Genomic DNA, 12,742 nt, shown 5'->3' with positions numbered 1-12,742 from the left:
AGGAACGTACTAAAATCGATTCTATTGTATCCTCTGCTAATGCTTTGCTTCATAAAGACGAAGACATTCTTTTGGAGTTTTCTAATTTCTATAAATCCCTATACACCCCTGAATCTACTCCTCTTTTATCTGACATTGACCAATATTTAGCTTCCATTCCTCCACCTCCTTCTTTAGATGTTGATTTCTCTGTTTTAGAGTCTGATATCCAGACCAAGGATATTCTTACTGCTATTCAGTCACTTAAAAAGGGAAAGGCCCCAGGTCCTGATGGTTTTACCATAGAATTTTATATCCACTTTTCCAAATTACTTATCCCTAAATTACTCAACTTATTCTTGTTTTTTATATCTTCCCGAAAATCTGAAGGTTCTTTTCAAGAGGCTTTGATTTGCCTTCTTCCAAAAGAGGGTAAAGACCATACATTATGTAAGAACTATAGACCCATCTCTTTAATCAATCTAGATTATAAGATTTTTGCAAAGATCCTTGCACTTCGTTTGGATAATATTTTACCTCATTTAATTGGCAAAGAACAATGTGGCTTCATTTAAGGTCGTCATCTCTCAGACAATACTCGCCTCTTTTTCAATGTCCTTAGTAAATCTCAATCCCATAAGTCTTCGTTAGCAGCTGTAGCTTTGGATGCTGAAAAAGCTTTTGATAGAGTTAATTGGCAGTTTATTTTTTCGACTCTTACTTGGTTTGGTTTTGGCCCTAAATTTTTATCCTATATTTCTTTACTTTATTCTTTTCCGAGATCGTTTATTTTAGCTAATGGCCTTGTTTCTTCCTCTTTCCCACTTCTCCGTGGTGTCAGACAAGGGTGTCCTCTTTCTCCCCTTTTATTTATTTTGACGTTAGAACCCTTTTTATCTAAAATCCGGATGAACGAAAATATTACTGGCTTCCCCTATAGGGACAAACACTTAAAGATCTCGGCGTACGCTGATGATATTCTTTTATTTCTTTCTAATCCTCAGACCTCTCTACCGGCTTTTCTTTCAGAAGTTTCTTCTTTTTCTTCTGTTTCAGGTTATAAACTTAATGTGGATAAATGTGAAATTCTTCCATTAAATAAATATAGTTTTCATGCTGATTTTGTATCTTCTTCTTTTCACTGGAACTCTTCCAAAATTAAATATTTAGGTTTATGGTTCACCCCTTCTATTAAGGAAACTGTATCGCTCAATCTTAAAAACCTCCAATCAACTTTAATTAGTTCCACAACGAGATGGCATCCCTTGTTTTTATCTTGGTGGGGTAGATTGGATTCTATAAAAATGATGTTGGTCCCTATCATCTTATTTTTCTTATCTAATCTGCCTGTTAACATCCCTAAATCTTGTTACAAACAAATATATACTATTTTATCAACATTTTTGTGGCAGAACAAAAAGTCTAGGATGTCCTTTTCCAAACTTAAACAGCCTAAAAATTTGGGTGGGGTTAATTTCCCTGATTTTGCGTTATATCATACTTCTTTCTTTCTTAAGAATTCTTCTTCCCTACTATCTTAAAATACGACTGATTTGTTATCATTGCCTCTGTGGGTAGATATTGAATCCTCTTTCATTTACCCTCTCTCATTTGATGATTTTTTATCCATATCGAATACTCCTCAGAAATTCTCCTTTCCTATTCTTAAACATATTCGTAAAACTCTTCATCCTCTTATGCTGGATGGTTTCGATGATCGTACCCATTTCTTACAATCACCGATTTGGTATAATACTCGTATTAAGATAAAAAATCGGACCCTTTTTTGGAAAGAATGGTTCAATCTTGGTCTTAAATGGACTCATCAACTTTTCATAGGTGATACTTGCATTCCTTTCCGTATATTGCAACAACGCTTCTCTCTTCCCTCCTCATTTCTTTCTAAATACAAATTACTGTCCTCAGCTGCCCAAAGTTCCTATGATAAGCTTCCGGCTTCCTCCACACAGATTTTTTCTTCTCCTGTTACGATTTCATTCTTGAAATCGAACCCCTCAGCATCTCAAATTTACAATAAATTGAGACTAATCAATCTCGAGACAAATCTGCAGTTGAAATTAATTGGGAATCCGACTTATGCACTTCCTTTTCCACGTCAGTATGGGATAACATCTGGATTAAGATAAGGAAATCTTCTAGAGCAGCAAATACTACACAAACATTATTTTTTATATACAATAGACTATTGATTACTCCAGCCAAATTACATCAGATTAACCCTAGCTCTCCCTCTACATTTCGGTCATGCCCAACTCCTGTTGCGGACCTTAAACATATGTTGTTTACTTGCCCAGTCATTCATCAATTTTGGATTAAAGTTTGGCAACAAATTAACAAAATATTTCACACTCATATCCCCTTTTCCTTCTCTCACATTTTTCTAGGTAGTGTTGCAGAAGTTTGGCCCTCATCCACTTCCCTTAATACTCTTATTATTGACTTACTCATTGCTGTTGCCTTTCAACAAATCACTAAGTCGTGGAAAAATGCTTCTAATGTCTCTTTTCAAGCCTGGTGGTATGGCGTTTGTTATAACCATAGGTTAGATCGAGCTTATGTTTACCCGATTACTCTGGCTATTAAACGTGACTTGTTATGGCTTCCTGTTACCAGCTTTTTAGATCTATCTGCTCAATCATTGCCATCCCATGTTACTGCCATAGAAGAAGTTTCCAAGCCTCCTTAAATTAAGTTTAATTCTATTAAGGTATCTTAAATGTTGTTCTATTTTATATATGCTCTCAATATATAAGTGAATTTGTGGTAGTGAGTTCATTACAATGTACCTGTTATACTTGGTGTATAACACTGTTCTATGGTATTGTTATAGGAATTATATATATTTTTCCTTTTCTCTCCTTCCCCCCCCTCTTCTCCCCTCTTTTCTTTTTCTCTCCCCTTAGTATATATAGTTTATTTTCTATTGATATTACTTCTATATACTAGATTGTATTATTGATGTATCTATTACTTATTTTCAATAAACTTTCTTTAAACTCAAAACAATTGATTATTAACTGTGAAATAATTATTTAGTTGATTATCAATGAAGTAAATTGTGCAATACTTATTTATTTGAGTCACATTTTAATTGCATGTTTCAGGGTTTGTAGGTGTCTTGGGAAAGAAAGTAATTGAGTAACAATTAATTAACAATTGCAAATTCATTTTTTAATTAATTATTCCATTTATGTAATTATTCAGGTTATGGAATAGTTAGTTATTTAGTTATATTTGAGTTGCAGTCTGCTTTGTTTGTATTGGTAGAGCGTGGGAAGTTAATTAATTAATGATTAAACAACAGTATTAAGTATGTGTACTGATTAATTATGTTTTGTTTTAAGCATATTTATGTATTTTACTTAATGTAATGTGTTTGTTGTGAAGTGTTTCTCAACTCTTGTTGAGACTGCCTTATGAATAGTACAATTAATTCAGTTCAAACTTTCCCTACTTTTGTGCTGTTTGGTGTGAGAAAAGTAAATGTAACCCATACAAAGTCCAACACTTTCCCTACTGTTGCACAGATTGAAGTGGGAATAGTATATTTCACCCCTCCTAAATTTCTTCCATACTATTTCAATGTTTGGAGTTGGGCTACTTTTCCTACTCCCTGAGTGGAGTGGGAATAATATATTTAACGCCGTCAAAATCCAACTCTTTCTCTAATGTTGGGTAGACAGTAGTGGGATTAGTAGATTTCACCCCTCCAAAACCCAATGCTTTCCCCACTGTTGCACAGACTGGAGTCAGAAGAGTACATTTTGCCACTCCAAAGTCTAATATTTTTCCTACTGTTTTACTGTTTGGAGTGGGACTAGTATACTTTCCCATCTGAAATCCAATGCTTTCTGTACTGTTGCTTAGACTAGAGATGGAATTTTATATTTCACCCCTTCGAAGTCAAAGCTTTACCTACTATATCACTGACTGGAGTAGGAATGGTAAATCTAACTCCACTGAAGTCCTAAATATGTCCAGTTATTGTGGTGACTGGAATAGGAATAGTAAATCTAACCCTTATGTCGTGATTTTAAACAATAACCCCTATAACCTACATCTCACTGCACAGATGAGTGTTAAGGAGATATCATTTTTAGATATCTTATTACAAGTAAAAGATGGTAAAACCAACACCACGGTATTTCGTAAAACAACAGCTGGCAATAGCACTCTGCATTTTAAAAGTCAACATCTGACTAATCTGAAAGCTAGTATCCTCTATGGTGAAACATTGAGGCTTAAAAGAATTTGCAGCCAAGACCAATAATTTCAAGGACAAGTACAAAAAATGAATCAGAGGTTCAGAAAACGAGGGTATCATCCCACGATGTTAGTGGAGGCCAAATGTAAGTCGGAAACGGTCTCCAGAACCCAGTTGCTTTATCCCAATGATAGAGTTCCGACGGAAGGCACGGTAGCAAGATTGATTACCTGCTTTAACCAAATGTCTCCTAGAATTTATCAGATATTGAGAAGACATTGGCAGGTCGCCAAAAGAGATAATGTTATTGGCAAAGATTTAACTTTGGCACCCCCTGTGACAAACAGAAAAGGGAGGACACTGGGTGATAATCTAACACATAGCTATTTTGATGGAGGGTGTAAATCAGAGACATGGTTATCCAATGTGAGAGGGTGTTATAAGTGCAATAATTGCATGGCCTTCAGGATAGCGAAAAATGTCCTTACGTTTAAATCTAGTGACAGACATATGGTAAAGATAAAAGGCGTTTATAACTGTAACACCAACCATTTCATCTATGTACTCAGTTGTACTCAGTTGCCCATGCCAACTGATGTATGTGGGGAGTATAATTTTCCATTGAAAAAACGCATTTTAGAGCATCAGCGAGCAATTAGGAACCAGGATTTCACTAATTCTGCGGCTAAACACTTTTATGAAAAACATGATAGTGATCCTGTCTATTGATGTTCTTTGTGATTGATAGGATGTCTAGAATCTGGATACATCCTGGATCTGAATACGAAATTCCCAAATGGTCTAAACAGGGAAGAGGAGGTAGAAGTATACTTGGGTTAAATGGTAATGTTTATATTGCCCTGCTCCCCATGCCCTACATTGTTTCAATGCTGAAATGCATATTGGTCAGGGATATTGAAAGATTGTGCAATAGGAGACAGCTTTTATCTTCGCACTAGAGCACTTTATACATTAAGGTATCCCTGATTCGATAAATAAAGATACCTAGCACTTTTGCACTTTAGCTATTCTTTCCAGTTGTGCACATGCATGACTATTGATTGTAATGCTAGAATTTGAATAGGTTTGGGACATTGAGAGATTGTGTTATAGGAGATGGTTTTATCCTCGTACTGGAGCACTTCATGTAATGGGATATTGTTGATTCCAATTGTGAGGTTATTCTGCACTTGGGCACTTTACATATGCTTTGCAGTTTTGCACAACTCAAATTGGGCTGGGACACTGAAAGATTGTGCAATATAGCATGTTTTTTATTCCTGTACTAGAGCGCTTTATATATTGAGATGCTGTTGATTCCAAACTCAAGGTCTTGTGGCCCTTTGATACTTTATGTATGCTTACCAGGTTTGCACATTTATAATTATTTATTGAATTTATAGAAATGATTGGACTTATATGATTAGATTTTATGTTTTGATATGAATTAACGTATATACAATCTGTATAATACACATTTGAGATGTCATCAGTGATGTCACTGACCATGTCATGAATTATGTAATATGTGACATCATCAGCAGTGGATTGCGGGCGCGCGAGATGTAGTTAGTACAACTAACTATATCGGAGGAATTTCAATGGTTTTGTTCGAGTGAAATGTCCAGCTAACTATAACACCCCTAAAACCTATTGTTTTTTCAGTGAATTTGTAAGGATTTTTAAATGCTAATTCCTAACTACATCAGGCCTGAAACCTATGGTTTTTTCAGTGAATATTAAAGGTTTTGTAATTGTTATACTGATTGTTTTGATATTGATATACTACATTGTTTAAACTGTTTATTTTTAGATATTTTTTTTAATTACATTATACATTACAATACAAAATATACTTTCTCAGAATGAATTACTTTAGTTTAAACACTTTGCAAATAGGCAATAGACTTTTAAGTACAGTAGTTACAGTTGTTGCAATGGGCAACACAATTTCAAACACAAAGCAACATTGAGCTCAATGTGAATTTCTAGTCAAATGCAATTCGTTACTTTATGGATTACTTTTCTAACCACAGGACTGGATGCTAGATTCAGTCCTTGGACATCTCCTGTAAACAGTTGAGTAAAAGCGTTTTGGTTACAGTAGTGATTTTTAAGGATTATTATTGTATTTTAAAAAGTTGACACTTAGAAAAAATTTCACATAGAATCACCAATGTTAACCTAAGGCAGAAAATTCACTTAGCAGGTTAGTAGTGTTATCGTTACTTTTTATTACTCAGTGGTGGATCCTGGATCCAGCACAGGTGAACCTCCTGTAAACAGTTGAAAGAATGTATTTAAGTCATACAGACGATTTTTTAGGAATATTTTTAGTTTGTGAAAATAGACACTTAGAAACTTTTCTACTTAAAAGCACACAATGGATTCCTATAAAAGGAAATACAAGTTACTGTTAAAAATGCTTACAATTACTTTTCAGGGTCAGTGCTGGGCTAAAAGATGCAGCCCTGGGTTCTCTCCTGATAACAGGTGAGTAAATCGTAATTCGGAGTTCGGCTGATGTTAGAGGAATATTTGTACGTTTCAAAAATTGACACTTAGAAACTTTTCTGCTGAAAACCACACTATGGATTCCGATGGAAAGAAATACAGGTTACTGGTAAGTACGCTTAGAATTACTTTTCAGGGTCAGTGCTGGTCTAAAAGATGCAGCACTGGGTTCTCTCCTGATAACAGGTGAGTAAATCGGAATTCGTAGTTCGGCTGATTTTAGAGGAATATTTGTAAGTTTCAAAAATGGACACGTAGAAACTTTTCTGCTGAAAACCACACAATGGATTCCTATGGAAGGAAATACAAGTTACTAGTAAGTACGCTTAGAATTACTTTTCAGGGTCAGTGCTGGGCTAAAAGATGCAGGCCTGGGCTCTCTCCTAATAACAGGTGAGTACATTGGAATTCGTAGTTCGGCTGATTTTAGAGGAATATTTGTACGTTTCAAAAATGGACACTTAAAAACTTTTCTGTTGAAAACCACACAATGGATCCTTACGGAAGGAAATACAAGTTACTGGTAAGTACACTTAGAATTATTTATCAGGGTCAGTGCTGGGCTAAAAGATGCAGCCCTGGGTTCTCTCCTGATAACAGGTGAGTAAATTGGAATTCGTAGTTCGGCTGGTTTTAGAGGAATATTTGTATGTTCCAAAAACGGACACTTAGAAACTTTTCTGCTGAAAACCACACAATGGATTCCTATGGAAAGAAATACAAGTTACTGGTAAGTACGCTTAGAATTACTTTTTAGGGTCAGTGCTGGTCTAAAAGATGCAGCCCTGGGTTCTCTCCTGATAACAGGTGAGTAAATCGTAATTCGTAGTTTGGCTGATTTTAGAGGAATATTTGTACGTTTAAAAAATGGACACGTAGAAACTTTTCTGCTGAAAACCACACAATGGATTCCTATGGAAAGAAATACAAGTTACTGGTAAGTACGCTTAAAATTACTTTTCAAGGTCAGTGCTGGTCTAAAAGATGCAGCACTGGGTTCTCTCCTGATAACAGGTGAGTGAATCGTAATTCGTAGTTTGGCTGATTTTAGAGGAATATTTGTACTTTTCAAAAATGGACACTGAGAAACTTTTCTGCTGAAAACCACACAATGGATTCCTATGGAAAGAACTACAAGTTACTGGTAAGTACGCTTAGAATTTTTTTTCAGGGTCAGTGCTGGTCTAAAAGATGCAGCACTGGGTTCTCTCCTGATAACAGGTGAGTAAATTGGAATTCGTAGTTCGGCTGATTACAGAGGAATATTTGTATGTTTCAAAAATGGACACTTAAAAACTTTTCTGTTGAAAACCACACAATGGATTCTTATGGAAGGAAATACAAGTTACTGGTATGTACGCTCAGAATTATTTTTCAGGGTCAGTGCTGGGCTAAAAGATGCAGCCCTGGGTTCTCTCCTGATAACAGGTGAGTAAATTGGAATTCGTAGTTCGGCTGGTTTTAGAGGAATATTTGTATGTTCCAAAAATGGACACTTCAAAACTTTTCTGCTGAAAACCACACAATGAATTCCTATGGAAAGAAATACAAGTTATTGGTAAGTACGCTTAGAATTACTTTTTAGGGTCAGTGCTGGTCTAAAAGATGCAGCCCTGGGTTCTCTCCTGATAACAGGTGAGTAAATCGTAATTCGTAGTTTGGCTGATTTTAGAGGAATATTTGTACGTTTCAAAAATGGACACGTAGAAACTTTTCTGCTGAAAACCACACAATGAATTCCTATGGAAAGAAATACAAGTTACTGGTAAGTACGCTTAAAATTACTTTTCAAGGTCAGTGCTGGTCTAAAAGATGCAGCACTGGGTTCTCTCCTGATAACAGGTGAGTAAATCATAATTCGTAGTTTGGCTGACTTTAGAGGAATATTTGTACGTTTCAAAAATGGACACGTAGAAACTTTTCTGCTGAAAACCACACAATGGATTCCTATGGAAAGAAATACGAGTTACTGGTAAGTACGCTTAAAATTACTTTTCAAGGTCAGTGCTGGTCTAAAAGATGCAGCACTGGGTTCTCTCCTGATAACAGGTGAGTGAATCGTAATTCATAGTTTGGCTGATTTTAGAGGAATATTTGTACTTTTCAAAAATGGACACTGAGAAACTTTTCTGCTGAAAACCACACAATGGATTCCTATGGAAAGAACTACAAGTTACTGGTAAGTACGCTTAGAATTTTTTTTCAGGGTCAGTGCTGGTCTAAAAGATGCAGCACTGGGTTCTCTCCTGATAACAGGTGAGTAAATTGGAATTCGTAGTTCGGCTGATTACAGAGGAATATTTGTACGTTTCAAAACAAAAATGGACACTTAAAAACTTTTCTGTTGAAAACCACACAATGGATTCTTATGGAAGGAAATACAAGTTACTGGTATGTACGCTCAGAATTATTTTTCAGGGTCAGTGCTGGGCTAAAAGATGCAGCCCTGGGTTCTCTCCTGATAACAGGTGAGTAAATTGGAATTCGAGGTTCGGCTGGTTTTAGAGGAATATTTGTATGTTCCAAAAATGGACACTTAGAAACTTTTCTGCTGAAAACCACACAATGGATTCCTATGGAAAGAAATACAAGTTACTGGTAAGTACGCTTAGAAGTACTTTTCAGGGTCAGTGCTGGTCTAAAAGATGCAGCCCTGGGTTCTCTCCTGATAACCGGTGAGTAAATCGGAATTTGTAGTTCGGCTGATTTTAGAGGAATATTTGTACGTTTGAAAAACTGGACACTTAGAAACTTTTCGGCTGAAAACCACACAATGGATTCTTATGGAAGGAAATACAAGTTACTGGTAAGTACGCTTATAATTATTTTTCAGGGTCAGTGCTGGGCTAAAAGATGCAGCCCTGGGTTCTCTCCTGATAACAGGTGAGTAAATTGGAATTCGTAGTTCAGCTAGTTTTAGAGGAATATTTGTATGATCCAAAAATGGATACTTAGAAACTTTTCTGCTGAAAACAACACAATGGATTCCTATGGAAAGAAATACAAGTTACTGGTAAATACGCTTAGAATTACTTTTCAGGGTCAGTGCAGGTCTAAAAGATGCAGCCCTGGGTTCTCTCCTGATAACAGATGAGTAAATCGTAATTCGTAGTTCGGCTGATTTTAGAGGAATATTTTTACGTTTCAAAAATGGACACTTAGAAACTTTTCTACTGAAAACCACACAATGGATTCCTATGGAAAGAAATACAAGTTACTGGTAAGTACGCTTAGAATTACTTTGTAGGGTCAGTGCTGGTCTAAAAGATGCAGCCCTGGGTTCTCTCCTGATAACAGGTGAGTAAATCGTAATTCGTAGTTCGGCTGATTTTAGAGGAATATTTTTACGTTTCAAAAATGGACACTTAGAAACTTTTCTACTGAAAACCACACAATGGATTCCTATGGAAAGAAATACAAGTTACTGGTAAGTACGCTTAGAATTACTTTTTAGGGTCAGTGCTGTTCTAAAAGATGCAGCCCTGGGTTCTCTCCTGATAACAGGTGAGTAAATCTTAATTCGTAGTTCGGCTGGTATTTGAGGAATATTTGTACGTTTCAAAAATGGACACTTAGAAACTTTTCTGCTGAAAACCACACAATGGATTCCTATGGAAAGAAATACAAGTTACTGGTAAGTATGCTGAGAATTACTTTTCAGGGTCAGTGCTGGTCTAAAAGATGCAGCACTGGGTTCTCGCCTGATAATAGGTGAGTAAATCGTAATTCGTAGTTTGGCTGATTTTAGAGGAATATTTGTACGTTTCAAAGATGGACACTTAGAAACTTTTCTGCTGAAAACCACACAATGGATTCCTATGGAAAGAAATACAAGTTACTGGTAAGTACGCTTAGAATTACTTTTCAGGGTCAGTGCTAGTCTAAAAGATGCAGCATTGGGTTCTCTCCTGATAACAGGTGAGTAAATCGGAATTCGTAGTTCAGCTGATTTTAGAGGAGTATTTGTACAATTGTGAAGGAAGGTGGCGGGGCCTGAGGTGACGTGTGCAAACACGCCCTGTGGTGCGTTTTAAGTTGGGGAATGAATTCCTCTTCAATACTGCGGCCCCCTGGGGGCCAACTAGCCCACCAGGTATCTCCAGTATGCGCCAGGGAGCTGCGTTGCAGAGAGGTTCAGAGGCCATGCCCCTTTTTACAACACTCTGCAACGCAGCTCCGTGGTGCTTACAGGAGGTACCTGGTGGGCTAGTTGGCCCCTAGGGTACCTCTGGATTGAAGAGGAATTAATTCCCCAACTTAAAACACGCCACAGGGCGTGGTTGCACACATATCACCTCAGGCCCCGCCCCTACCTTCACCACTGTGCCAACGCGCCCCGTGGCGTGTTTTAAGTTGGGAGATTAAGAGCCCTTGAATCCTGAGGTCCCCTAGCGGCCAACTAGGCAACCAGGTACCTCCAGTATGCGCCATGGAGCTGCGTTGCAGAGAGGTGTAAAAAGGGGTGTGGCCTCATTACACCTCTCTGCAACGCAGCCCCCTGGTGCATACTGGAGGATCCTGGTGGGCTAGTTGGCCCCCAGGGACCCCCAGTATTCAAGGGGAATTAGTTCCCCCTCTGCAAACGCACCAGGGCGCGCGTTTGCAGAGTGGTGTAAGGAGGGCCCAATCCCAGTATTTTTTTTTCTTTTTTTTTAGAAGGTGTCCTGTGTAGCCCCCCCCCCCTTCTTTTTCGAATTTATTGGCCCTGGGGAGCCAATCCCCAAGGGCCTGCCCCCAATTTTTTTTTTTTAAACCAAAGATCGGGAAGGGGGCCACGTGGCCCCCCTCCCGAGGCCTTAATTTGCCTCAGGGACCCCATCCCTCGGGGCACAGCACTTTTTTATTTTGGAGGGGGGCTGCCTTGCCCCCCTCCTGTGGCCCCTTTTGGCACCGTTTTTTAAAAAAAAAATTTTTAGGAGGGGGGCCACTACTGGCCCCGGGGGCCCCATCCCCTTGGGGCCTGCCCACCTCGTTGGGAGCCATGGGGGGATCCCCAATCCCCCCACGGTCCCAGAAGGCTCCCCGCTTCCTGCGGGAGCCGGCATTGCTTTTCCACATGGGGAGCAGCTAACATGCTGCTCCCCATGTGGAAAAGCAATCGGCTTTTCTTCATTGAAGCAAAGGAGTTTGCAATGGCTGGGTGGGAGCTGCGAGGCAACCGCCCTGCCATTGCAAACAGCAGTGTCCCGGGGGTGGGCACCCTGAGACACTGCAGGAGCTGGCCCTGGGGGGTGGCGGTCCCCAGGGCCATCATCGGCTCCAGGGGGGCCGCGTGGCCCCCCTCCCATGTAATTTAAAGTCCCGAGGGGGGTGGTCCCCGTCGCTTGGGGGTCCGTAACGGACACCCTATGTTAAATAATTAGTGCCCCGGGGAGGTGGTGGTCCCCGGCGTGTGTGGGGGAGCTGCAGCCCCCCCACACAGGGTTTTTTGTTTTATAAAAAAAACAGCCCAGGGGGTGGTGGTCCCCGGGGCTTTGGGGGCCTTTGAGACCCCCACTCATATATAATAAATCCCCGGGGGGTGACGGTCCCGGGGGTGATTCACTGGGTGCATGGTTTCAAAACACTGTTTAACATCTACATGGCCCCCCTCGCCCACGTTGCCCGCCAGCACGACCTCAACATCATCTCCTACGCAGACATCACCCAGCTAATCCTCTCCCTCACCAGGGACCCACACACCGCCCAAACCAACCTCCATGAGGGAATGAAGGCCATCGCAGATTGGATGAGGAACAGCCGACTGAAACTGAACTCGGACAAGACGGAGGTCCTCATCCTCGGATCCAACCCCTCAGCTTGATATGACCCCTGGTGGCCGACACCCACCGACCACGCACGCAACCTTGGCTTCATCCTCGACTCCTCCCTCTGCATGTTGAAGCAGGTCAACGCCATCACCTCCTCCTGCTACAACACCCTCCGCATGCTCCGCAGGATCTACAAGTGGATCCCCACTGAAACAAGAAGAACAGTGACCCAGGCCCTCGTCAGCAGCAGGCTAGACTACGGCAACGCATTCTA

Source organism: Triturus cristatus, chromosome 8 (assembly GCF_964204655.1).
Source record: "Triturus cristatus chromosome 8, aTriCri1.1, whole genome shotgun sequence".
In the NCBI taxonomy this organism is placed as follows: domain Eukaryota; kingdom Metazoa; phylum Chordata; class Amphibia; order Caudata; family Salamandridae; genus Triturus; species Triturus cristatus.
Note: the sequence above shows the minus strand (reverse complement) of the source record.